The sequence below is a fragment of the Dermacentor albipictus genome, unplaced genomic scaffold (genome assembly GCF_038994185.2).
Source record: "Dermacentor albipictus isolate Rhodes 1998 colony unplaced genomic scaffold, USDA_Dalb.pri_finalv2 scaffold_75, whole genome shotgun sequence".
NCBI classification, from domain to species: Eukaryota; Metazoa; Arthropoda; class Arachnida; order Ixodida; family Ixodidae; genus Dermacentor; species Dermacentor albipictus.
In genome coordinates, this window is record NW_027225629.1 from 137,501 (window position 1) to 150,000 (window position 12,500).

At 56.1% G+C, this 12,500-nt stretch overlaps 3 non-coding genes across 3 annotated transcripts; 1 reads left to right on the plus strand and 2 right to left on the minus strand.

Moving 5' to 3' along the window:
• Positions 1–820: 820 nt before the first annotated feature.
• On the minus strand, positions 821–973 carry LOC139053151 (5.8S ribosomal RNA). Its single transcript, XR_011510250.1, has one exon. It is a non-coding gene; the product is annotated as a 5.8S ribosomal RNA (ribosomal RNA).
• A 1,237-nt stretch (positions 974–2,210) lies between these two features.
• Positions 2,211–4,025, minus strand: LOC139053129 (small subunit ribosomal RNA). Its single transcript, XR_011510232.1, has one exon. It is a non-coding gene; the product is annotated as a small subunit ribosomal RNA (ribosomal RNA).
• A 5,346-nt stretch (positions 4,026–9,371) lies between these two features.
• Positions 9,372–9,563, plus strand: LOC139053174 (U2 spliceosomal RNA). Its single transcript, XR_011510271.1, has one exon. It is a non-coding gene; the product is annotated as a U2 spliceosomal RNA (small nuclear RNA).
• The last annotated feature ends 2,937 nt before the right edge of the window (positions 9,564–12,500 follow it).

The following is a 12,500-nucleotide window of genomic DNA, read 5'->3' on the forward strand; positions in this document are numbered from 1 at the left end:
GTGCGGCGCACGAGCAGTTGCGTGGTAAGCGACCGTGTCTGAAGCCCAAAACACCACCGAGGCAAAGATCGCCTTAGCAGCGCGCCGCTTCAGCGGGCACCGCAGGGGCGACTAAAACCTGGCGGGAGGCATCGTCTCGTGTAGCGTCGCCCCTGCCCCAACTGGAGTGGCCCAGTCTTAAGGGGACAGAGACTGCGAAGCACTTGGACCGACGGCGGACTACGACGGAACGCTTCAGCTCGGCCAACGCTCTCGAGGGAGACATTTTCCGTCTCGCGGCAATTCTCCGCCGTGCCGTGCTCTTCTCGCTCGCAGACGGCGCTCTCGCGTCGAACCGCTTTCGGGGGCCACCCTTCTCCTCCCCGCTCCTCGCACGAATCTGCCGATTCCCATTCGTGCGACGAAGCCCGGAAGGGCGCCCACACAGCTGCGGTGACGTGAGCGAGCGACCAGCTCTGGAGCTCGACGTACTCCGAAGGCAAACAACGCAAATTGCGATCGCTTCCGACTCTCTCGCAAAGGTGCGCGCTACAAGGCAACAGACGTTCGCGCCTCGAGCTTGGACCGCTCTTTCCCTGCAGGTATCCGACTCCATCCTGCGGCGGTCTTGCCAGAGGCGCGCACTCGTCACGCTGCAGTAGTAATGCCTCGTTTCCGTCTCTTCGAAGATTTGGCACGACGGCTCGCCACCGTCTCCTTCTCGTGAGGTTGCTGGCGCGTGGCTTCAGCGCTCAACGTACTGTCCATGATGCCGACGCGGTCAAAACGAGTCGACGGACGCACGTTCCCTGTGCGCCGAAGGCTCTCTTGATATGTGATCCGACCCTCAGACAGACGAAGCCAAGGGAAGACCCAAGGCCGCAATGTGCGTTCAAAGAATCAGTGCTCAGTGTGTCCTGCAATTCACACCAAGTCTCGCAGCTGGCTGCGTTCTTCATCGACCCGAGAACCGAGTGATCCACCGCTTAGAGTCGTGAAAAATAGTTTGTTCAATTCAGTACAGTACAACCAGTGTTTCAGGCACGTGGCGTCTCCCTGTGTGTGGTTTCGAAGAGCGCCTTTCGGCGTGCGCTACTCCTGTTTCGCTCTTTCGTTCGGCGGTCACGCGTTTCCGCATGACCGCTGCTGATCCAACAGCCTACTCGAGACGAAAGACAAGAGCTTGGCGCGCGCGTACTCGCGCAGCTCTCCAAAGCCACTCGGCCAGTGCCAGGGACGGCTCTCTGCGCCGGAGCCACAACAAGTCTACTTGAGGCGGAAGACGAAGCCAGCAAGGGCCTGGCCGCAAGTGCGTTCGAATACGGGATTACAGTCCCTCGTCTGTCCGTACTTCCTCTTTCGACGTGCGGCGCCTTCCCAAAGCGCACAAGTCCGCAAACCGCAGAACGCTTCCGACGTAGCAAAGCCGCGTTTCCTTCGGTACTTCGCAGCAACGCCGCCTTTCCCTCGGCGGCGGGCAAATAGCCTGCAGACGTCGTCGCATTGAACCGCGAACTCGACACCTCGCGCGTCACGAGCGGGAGCCGACCGGCAGCCTCCGGCCCTTTCGGGCGCGGTGGAATTTGCCGCGGAGGACGGGAGAGTGCTTTAGGCCACGGTTCCTTCCGTACTTGGCAGCCGCACCCTCAATACCGCCGGTTCCATGACCGACCGAGCGCCGCACCGTTCCTTTAGTACTTGGGCAGCAACAAAGTCGGGTCGTTACTCCACACTCGCCGCAGGAAGCGACCGGCAGCCGCCAGCCTTTTCAGACTCGGCAGCGTTTGCCGCGGAGGACGGGAGAGCGCTCGCACCACGGTTCCGTGTGTACTAAGCGGCAGCGGCATTAGCTCTCGACCGTCAGTTCCTTGACCGACCGCACGCTTCGCCGTTCCCCTCGTACTGGGCAAGAGCAGCAGGTCGGGTCGTCTTACTCCCATTCCGCGCAAGAGTGCCGAGGCGGACTTCAGAAAGCCCACCCAACAGTGTGCGTTACGCCGTTTCTACCCGCGGGCGCGGCCAAGCCAACCGTCCAAGGTTGCAGCCGGCGTCCACTGGGCGCAACAAATTTGGCACGGGGCGCCCTTCGAAATTCGGGCAATCCCCGGCATGTTCGGGTATAGCCGTCCCCGCGTCCAAGCGGGGCCAGCGGCGGAAAGCGTCGGGCGCAGCGAGCTGCTTCACCCACACGGGGTAGAAACAATGGCGCTCGTCACCCTCGAACAATCCGGTAATGATCCTTCCGCAGGTTCACCTACGGAAACCTTGTTACGACTTTTACTTCCTCTAAATGATCAAGTTTGGTCATCTTTCCAACAGACCGGCGCAACCGAAAGGCCGCGCCGGACATCGGTCCGAAGACCTCACTAAATCATTCAATCGGTAGTAGCGACGGGCGGTGTGTACAAAGGGCAGGGACGTAATCAACGCGAGCTTATGACTCGCGCTTACTGGGAATTCCTCGTTCAAGGGGAACAATTGCAAGCCCCTATCCCAATCACGAAAGAAGTTCCACGGGTTACCCAGTCTTTTCAGACAGGGATAAAGACACGCTGCTTCCTTCAGTGTAGCGCGCGTGCGGCCCCGGACATCTAAGGGCATCACAGACCTGTTATTGCTCTGTTTCGTGCGGCTAGGAGCCGCTTGTCCCTCTAAGAAGGTTGTAAGGTGCTGGGAACCCCGCACCTATTTAATAGGCTAGAGTCTCGTTCGTTATCGGAATTAACCAGACAAATCGCTCCACCAACTAAGAACGGCCATGCACCACCATCCACCGAATCAAGAAAGAGCTCTCAATCTGTCAATCCTCCCAGTGTCCGGGCCGGGTAAGTTTTCCCGTGTTGAGTCAAATTAAGCCGCAGGCTCCACTCCTGGTGGTGCCCTTCCGTCAATTCCTTTAAGTTTCAGCTTTGCAACCATACTTCCCCCGGAACCCAAACACTTTGGTTTCCCGGAAGCTGCCCGCCGAGTCATTTGAGTAACTCAGGCGGATCGCTGGTTGGCATCGTTTATGGTCAGAACTAGGGCGGTATCTGATCGCCTTCGAACCTCTGACTTTCGTTCTTGATCAAAGAAAACATTCTTGGCAAATGCTTTCGCAGTAGTTCGTCTTGCGACGGTCCAAGAATTTCACCTCTAGCGCCGCAATACGAATGCCCCCGTCTGTCCCTCTTAATCATTACCTCGTATTCCAAAAACCAACAGAACAGAAACGAGGTCTTGTTCTATTATTCCATGCAAGTTTATTCAGGCGACTCGCCTGCGTTGAGCACTCTAATTTTTTCAAAGTAAAAGCACCGGCCTTCTCGAGGCACACAATGAAGTGCACCAAGAAAGGACCGGCATGATGTTCAGTCCGAGCCGTCGCATCGGGTAGATGCACTACTCGTCTGGAACTGAGATCCAACTACGAGCTTTTTAACCGCAGCAGCTTTAGTATACGCTATTGGAGCTGGAATTACCGCGGCTGCTGGCACCAGACTTGCCCTCCAATTGATCCTCGTTAAAGGATTTAGAGTGTACTCATTTCAATTACGGGGCCTCAAAAGAGTCCCGTATTGTTATTTTTCGTCACTACCTCCCCGTGCCGGGAGTGGGTAATTTGCGCGCCTGCTGCCTTCCTTGGATGTGGTAGCCGTTTCTCAGGCTCCCTCTCCGGAATCGAACCCTGATTCTCCGTTACCCGTAACAACCATGGTAAGCAAGTAACCTACCATCGAAAGTTAATAAGGCAGACACTTGAAAGAAACGTCGCCGGCTCGTGGCCATGCGATCAGCACAAAGTTATCCAGAGTCACCACACAATACGGGCCGAAACCCGATCGATCTTGGTCTAATAAAAGCACCCGTCGCCCAAAGGGCTTCAGGCTCACTGCATGTATTAGCTCTAGAATTGCCACAGTTATCCAAGTAGGAAGAAACGATCTAAGGAACCATAACTGATTTAATGAGCCATTCGCGGTTTCGCCTTATTTCGGCATGTACTTAGACATGCATGGCTTAATCTTTGAGACAAGCATATGATTACTGGCAGGATCAACCAGGTAATCGTTCAACTGCGCGTCCCGCCTGTCAAGCAGGCCGGACGCCGTTTTTGCGATGCCGAGGCCACCTTCAGGCGCCCCAGCACGCTTCGTTCTTGCAAAGAGTAGCACTTTGCACAGTCCGAGACGACGGCGTTCGAGCTCGCTACGGCGCCCTCCCCGAAGGGCCGGGTATCGCCACGCGGCAAGAAGCACGCAACATTCTCGATAGACTGGTTGTGTCGACTCGATCACGGCTTGCGGTTTCTCTTGAGCCCGCAGCACAGGTGGACCGACCGACACTTGCAACGTAGCCGAGACGGCAAAGCCGCCAGGCGACGGGTCACGCCCGCGCCTTCGGCGCTTTCGCATTTGACTCGTCCGAGGACGATGCGGAACACAACTCGATATCGTGGAGAAAGCGTCGTCCGACAACCAGCCCCTAACGCATCAAGCGGATGAGGCTGCAGACGTCAGCTGTGGGATCCACGGGAGCGATACCGGGGACACGCTTGACGGGCACGAAGCCCGCCGCATATCAAACACCCAGGTCGCTTTTGGGGGCGACTGCTCTCTGGGACCCCCATATAATAGCAGCGATAAGTTCCCAAATCTCCATGGGGCCGTACTCGTGCCACTTTCGACGAGCGTTTGGCGAAAATCGTGCCGCCTCGCAGCGCCGCGAGCGAGATGGAAAGCTTACGTCGGCAGCGCAATGCCGAAGTCGTGAAAGCGCAGCGCGTCGACCGAATGCGCGAACGGCAATCTCTCGCCTATGGACAGCGCGGTTTCCAGAACAATCGCCTTTCTGTGCCCCTACGGGGCCGCACGCTAGCGCGGCCCTTTCGCCGTTTCCGAGCACGAGTGCGACCGGCGCGGGCGGCGTGCTCGACACCCCGGCTGACGCCGTTTCGGACTTTGTCTCTTCGCGCGCTCGCGCCAACGCCGCGGCAAAACGACGACCTCTGCGCGGTTCTTTCCCGGTTCCCGGCGTGCTATAGTGCAGCCAGCCGGACGGTGGCGACGACTCAGTCGCGGCCGTGCGGTGGCTTGTACGCCAAAGTTGCGTGACGGGCGTCGAGCTCCCGCCGCGGCCCGGCTCAGGTGGTTTCGGACTTCTGTCTCTTCCGAGCGCTCGCGTCGTCGTGGGCACGATTCTCGAGTGCGGAGCGGTGCGCGGACACCACCACGAACACGCGCAAGCCGAAAACGGCACTACGGTACAACGTCGGCCAGGGCGGTACGGCCCCCTTATATGAGCAGCGATAAGTGACCAGATCTCCACGGGGCCGTACTCGTGCGACAAGGCGGCGTACTGCGCCGAGCCGAGCGCCAATATTTGGCCTTGGCACGGCCGATTTGAGCTCTCGCGATCGCCGCGGTACCGCCGCTCACCGATTCAAGGCACGCTAGCGCGGCCCCTTCGCCATTTTTCGAGTAAGAGTGCGAAAAGCGCGCGCGGCGTGCTCGTCGCCCCGGCTGACGTAGTCTCGGACTTAGTCTCGCTCACGCCGCCCCGGCTGACGTCGTCTCGGACTTAGTCGCGCTCACACCGCCCCGGCTCACGTGGTTTCGGACTTCCGTCTCTTCCGAGCGCTCGCGTCGTCGTGGGCACGATTCTCGAGTGCGGAGCGGTGCGCGGACACCACCACGAACACGCGCAAGCCGAAAATGGCACTACGGTACAACGTCGGCCAGGGCGGTACGGCCCCCTTATATGAGCAGCGATAAGTGACCAGATCTCCACGGGGCCGTACTCGTGCGACAAGGCGGCGTACTGCGCCGAGCCGAGCGCCAATATTTGGCCTTGGCACGGCCGATTTGAGCTCTCGCGATCGCCGCGGTACCGCCGCTCACCGATTCAAGGCACGCTAGCGCGGCCCCTTCGCCATTTTTCGAGTAAGAGTGCGAAAAGCGCGCGCGGCGTGCTCGTCGCCCCGGCTGACGTAGTCTCGGACTTAGTCTCGCTCACGCCGCCCCGGCTGACGTCGTCTCGGACTTAGTCGCGCTCACACCGCCCCGGCTCACGTGGTTTCGGACTTTCGTCTCTTCCGAGCGCTCGCGTCGTCGTGGGCACGATTCTCGAGTGCGGAGCGGTGCGCGGACACCACCACGAACACGCGCAAGCCGAAAACGGCACTACGGTACAACGTCGGCCAGGGCGGTACGGCCCCTTATAAGAGCAGCGATAAGTGACCAGACCTCCACGGGGCCGTACTCGTGCGACAAGGCGGCGTACTGCGCCGAGCCGAGCGCCAATATTTGGCTTTGGCACGGCCGATTTGAGCTCTCGCGATCGCCGCGGTACCGCCGCTCACCGATTCAAGGCACGCTAGCGCGGCCCCTTCGCCATTTTTCGAGTAAGAGTGGGAAAAGCGCGCGCGGCGTGCTCGACGCCCCGGCTGACGTCGTCTCGGACTTGGTCGACGCCCCGGCTGACGTAGTCTCGGACTTAGTCTCGCTCACGCCGCCCCGGCTGACGTCGTCTCGGACTTAGTCGCGCTCACACCGCCCCGGCTCACGTGGTTTCGGACTTTCGTCTCTTCCGAGCGCTCGCGTCGTCGTGGGCACGATTCTCGAGTGCGGAGCGGTGCGCGGACACCACCACGAACACGCGCAAGCCGAAAACGGCACTACGGTACAACGTCGGCCAGGGCGGTACGGCCCCTTATAAGAGCAGCGATAAGTGACCAGACCTCCACGGGGCCGTACTCGTGCGACAAGGCGGCGTACTGCGCCGAGCCGAGCGCCAATATTTGGCTTTGGCACGGCCGATTTGAGCTCTCGCGATCGCCGCGGTACCGCCGCTCACCGATTCAAGGCACGCTAGCGCGGCCCCTTCGCCATTTTTCGAGTAAGAGTGGGAAAAGCGCGCGCGGCGTGCTCGACGCCCCGGCTGACGTCGTCTCGGACTTGGTCGACGCCCCGGCTGACGTAGTCTCGGACTTAGTCTCGCTCACGCCGCCCCGGCTGACGTCGTCTCGGACTTAGTCGCGCTCACACCGCCCCGGCTCACGTGGTTTCGGACTTGCGTCTCTTCCGAGCGCTCGCGTCGTCGTGGGCACGATTCTCGAGTGCGGAGCGGTGCGCGGACACCACCACGAACACGCGCAAGCCGAAAACGGCACTACGGTACAACGTCGGCCAGGGCGGTACGGCCCCTTATAAGAGCAGCGATAAGTGACCAGACCTCCACGGGGCCGTACTCGTGCGACAAGGCGGCGTACTGCGCCGAGCCGAGCGCCAATATTTGGCCTTGGCACGGCCGATTTGAGCTCTCGCGATCGCCGCGGTACCGCCGCTCACCGATTCAAGGCACGCTAGCGCGGCCCCTTCGCCATTTTTCGAGTAAGAGTGGGAAAAGCGACCGCGGCGTGCTCGACGCCCCGGCTGACGTCGTCTCGGACTTAGTCGACGCCCCGGCTGACGTAGTCTCGGACTTGGTCTCGCTCACGCCGCCCCGGCTGACGTAGTCTCGGACTTGGTCTCGCTCACGCCGCCCCGGCTGACGTCGTCTCGGACTTAGTCGCGCTCACACCGCCCCGGCTCACGTGGCTTCGGACTTGGTCTCTTCGAGCGCTCGCAGCCAGGTCGGGGCCGACGCCGACGTCTGCGTGGGGCTTCAACGATTCCCGGCGCGACGCAATGCAACTGCGCGCAGGATGCCAGCGACTCCGCCGTGGCCGTGCGGCGGTGTACACGCAGAAGTTTCGTGAAGGGGTATCGAGCTCCCGCCGCCCCGGCGGACGTGGTTTCGGACTTTAGCGCTCGCAGCGATCTCGCGGCGATCGCTGACGTCTGCGCGGTTTCAGGTGTGCTACGATGCAGCAGTCTGCCGCACGACAATTTACGGAAGCGAGTGCATTCCGCCCCGGCGGACGCGGCAGCGGACTTTGTGCCTGCGGGAGTGCTCTTGTTGCTGTAAAATTTGAACGGGTGCAGCTGCGCGAAGCAAGTGTACACATTTTCTCTCTCTCTCTCTCTCTCTCTGCCTCTGAGGCGACTGTAATTTTAATTTAAATGCAATTGGAGGCGGGAGCAACCTGATGAGAGTAGGCGGACTTCGGCACACCTTGTAGTTTAGAAATTGTTTTCAAGCTTTGAGGACATACACAATCGCGCCATCTGCTTTCCCCGTCTCTTTGGCACTTCATAGTGTGTGCAGCATGCTCTGCATTCCAAAGAAACGCGCCTGTTTCTCCCCCTCTCTCACGTTCTTCTTGTCTTTCTTGCTGCTCTTGTGAGAAGTTGCTATGCTCTTTACTCGCTGTAAAATAGAATGCTTGCGCGAGCCAACAACTTGCGTGTCTTTCTTTTTTTTTGTTGTTGTTGTTTTTTTCTCTCTTCCCAAGACGTTTCTGCCATTATTCACTAGCTCTCGTTCTTAGTATGCAACGGAGCGTTAGCTCGCGCCATCTACCTTTCTTTCTGTATGGCGAAGGCCGTAGGTTTTCCTAGTTCCGCACACAGATGGCGCGGATGCGTTTTCGCGCCAGTTTCGAACGACCTCGCTGTACACATGTTTCTCATTTAAAAGTTTCAAAGGGGCTTGCGAAAGGGCGTGGTCCTTTTTTCTTGCGCAAGGCTGAGCTTTCCAGCTGTGCTTAAGCTATGCTAGCATGTGTGCGTATGTGTGTGTGTGTGTGTGTGTGTGTGTGCGTGCGCGCGCGCGCGTGCGTGCGCGTGCATATGTGTGCGTGTGTGTGTATACACGCACACGGTAAAGATGATGGGGTAGCGCTATTTCTTTCTTTCTTTCTTTCTTTTTTAACAACACCTGTGCTCCACATGGCGATCTTCCTGCCCTCTATGTTTCCGGTTGGAAGGAGTGCGCAGCCTTTTCTATATTTATTTATTTTTTTTTTTTCATTCTCTTTCATTCGTACATGAGGCGCGCTACCTAATTCTAGCGGTCGAATCGACACGTTGCAATCCGTCCCGGCCTGTGCCGTATGAAAACTTTCAGTGGGCCTTGCGGTAAATAAAAGGAAATGAGGGAAATGCGCGTAGTGTATTACACTTGCGCACGGGCTTGAAACGAAGGCCTCAAAGAAAGCCGCCTTGAGCGGTCGCATTCAGACGGAAGTAAGCATTCCCCTTGCGCGTGTTTTCCGCTCGCCTGTTCCGTTTTCTACGAGGTTGCCTTCGTTGGTTTTGCCTTGCGAACAAGCTTGCGCTCGGGTCTCGTTTCTACGCGACGGCGTTTCGTTAACAGTGAAAGACTGAGGCGTCGCGAGTTGATTCGCGAGATAGAGAGCATAGAGTCTCTAGACGGGCTGGGTTTTATAAGATTGCCCACGCTGTTGCTGAGGTTACCAATGTCGCCAGGGCACCCACAAGGCAGTGGTACAATGGAGTGAAGTGAAAGACATCGCTTCTCGGCCTTTTGGCTAAGATCAAAGTGTAGTATCTGTTCTTATCAGCTTAATATCTGATACGGGTTCTATATGGACCCACGATATTAAACCTATTTTTGGAAGTTGGCGGAGTGCTTGAAGCCTGCTTCACCTCCGCCGCAGGTCGGCCCGGTATTGCACTACCTCCGGGATCGGCCCCCGCTCACTTAGGTGAGACTTCATTCAATCAAAATGAAGAACACAAGCTCGAAGCGAGCACTCACGTGACACGCACCATTCCCATACTATACGCAACGATGCCGGTGTTTCTGAACGATTGTCTGCTGTAATGAGCCACTTGGGGGGGGGGGGGGGGGGGAAGGGTGATTAGCCGTGGGTTTTGCAATCAATGTAAGTCCCACTCAAAGCCAACACTGCATTTTGGAGTTCACTATCGCTTTGATCCGTAAACGACAGCAAGCTCGCCCTGCGAAAATCCGCTGCCCTAGTGGAAGAAAGGTTCCCTATGAAACAAAAATGGAGTGCCCGATTTCCGGCAACATTTTCGCTGCAGTGGGACCGAGCGCCTCGAAAACAAACTTGTCGTATGGCCAAGTGTGGCGAAATATATTCAAGGGTTCAGAGGTGCCTCAGCTTTCCAACCTGTATGTTATGAATACCTGTTGCTACCTTTTCGTCATCATCATCCTGCTGGCTACGACCACTGCAGGGCAAAGACCTCTCCCATTATTCTCCAAGCACCCCGGTCACGTGTAAGCCCGGTCACGGTCGCCGTCTAGTGCCTGCGCCCTTCCTAATCTAATCTGCCCTCCTAAATTTCCGCCACCCCGTGCTACGCTTCCCTTCTCTTGGAATTCAGTCGGTAACCCTTAATTGATGATCTTCCCCCCACATTGCATGCCCTGCGCACGCCCATTTCTTTTTCTTGGTTTAAACTAAGGTGTCATTAGCTCGCGTTTGTTCGCTCACCCCCCGAATCTGCTCTATTCTTATCCCCCGTAGCGCTACACCCATCATTCTTCTTTCCAAAGCTCGTCGCGTCGCCCTCAGTTACCCTTCGGTAATCCTTAAGGTCCTTCGTTGCGGCACTCGCGGCATCTTTCTCATTTAAATAAGGCTATTTCGTTCAGTTTTGGGGGAAAACTCAATGAGCTAGGCGCGATTGTGTCCCCGGCGCCGCTCTCAACAAGATGGCGGCGCCCAGGCTTTTTGCCTGGTGGTTCGGCTTGACGCAGAACACGCCTGCAGGGCAGTGAAGCCGCATTGAAGGGGCAACGAGCGGCGCAGTGAAGCGCATGCTCGGGCGAAAAACGCGAACATCAGCCAAAAATACAACCAAATGGCCAAATACGAATTTCCGTTATGGGAAATTGGAGTTCAGTTGGCGCGTTGCGCTCGCCTAAGGTAAAGAACATAAATGCGAGTGCCACATCAGCCAAGTCAATGCTGAGGATCGCGTATCATTTCTTATTTATTTTTCCCCTTGCCTCCTGGCCTGCGTGGCCCTAGCGCGCATGCCCACGAAAGTAATGCAATAAGGAAAACGCGAAATCATGCGGTGACGGCTGTATCATATCCATTGTGCGTGCTTTGTTCTTTTTGGACTACAGTGGTGTGCGTTATGAGAAAGTTTCAGTGACCAGCGAACCTATATTTAGAACCACATTTACGGTTACTGCTAACAAGCTGCGGGTAGGTGTTTTTTTTTTCTTTCTTTCTTTTTTTCGCTACCAACGATGGGTTATCGCAACCGCGATCGGTTGTGCTAGACGCGTTCTTGCCAAACGTTGGCTCTATACGCGACCCGTGACGCGTGGTCGGCACATTCAAGCAGTCCATTGCAAACCGTTCCAAGAAGAAGGATGCTAGCTCCACGTTCCGCCGGGAGCGCTAGTTCGAAGATTGTACTTTTAGACCCTCGAGGAAGCACCGCCATCCCACGTTTTCTATAACGCGCTAAGACTCAGAGCGACAGCGACCACTTGTCTTTGTCAATATCTCGGACACACTTTTTTTTTTTTCTTTAATCCAGATCGTCAGACGAGCCCGCGTTCACGCGCACTCGCTCTCTCCGATAAGCAGGGTAGCTCGGTTGGGGTGTTGTAGGGCCTCGCGCATGCGCTGCTGAGTTCGTCGCTTCGCCGGCCGGTCGACGCTGGCGCGGTACTGGTAATCAACTTCGACGGGCATGGTGAAACGTCACTGTGAAACGTCACGACTAGCAATGCAATGTGTTTGCGAGCAATCGGAGAAATGAGAGAGCCCCTGTAGATTAGTGGAAACGTTCCTCCAAGTATTACGTTTGCAATTTGCGCCTACGAACATGAACTAGACAAAGGAAATGATCTGTAGCCGCCTTCACTTCATAAAATTCCCGTACGAAGAAATTTGCGTGCGCACGTGATCTCCCGCATGAAACCAGACGATAGGTTAATTTTAGCCGTTCATTTCGATTTGCCGAATGTAAACCGGAACACTTTCTCCACGCGCTCTTGAGGTTTGAATGACAATCAATGACATGCTTTTTTTATATATTTTTGTTTGTTCTATCTGGAACCAAAAGAATTCAGAACGCCATTTCAATCTTAGATTCGATTCACGCCTTGCGTTACGTCACCCCTGGCATATCTGATGAACACGCTCTGCTGTTAAGCTTCATGATCACGGCATTAAAAGTCGCCACTTCCCGAACGTTTATCGAGCCGATGATGAACCGTATGCTGGATTCTTATTGTAATGAGTTTATAGAAAGTTTTATACTTCTATGGCTAGCTTCAAGGAAAGGAAAAACATCGCTCAGCATTGTATAACGCATAACAACAACAACGAAAAATCTGCAGGTTATTCATACTACAATGAGAACACTAGGAATACTGAAAAAGATGAAATCTAGACATGCTGCAAGGAGCCAACAAATGCAATTGAACCAACGAACTGAACTGCAATTATTTCATCAAGACATGCCCCGAAAAAACGTGGCCACTATCAATGCTCATTTCAAAGCTGTTTTTTTTTTTTTTGTTTGTGACGGATAATAATTATCTTCCCAATGGCTGATGTGAAAATTTCAGAGCGCGGCATTTTCGAAATCTCAAGGCCCCGGCTGCTTTCTCTCTTCTTTAAATATGTTCCGGGTGGCAGA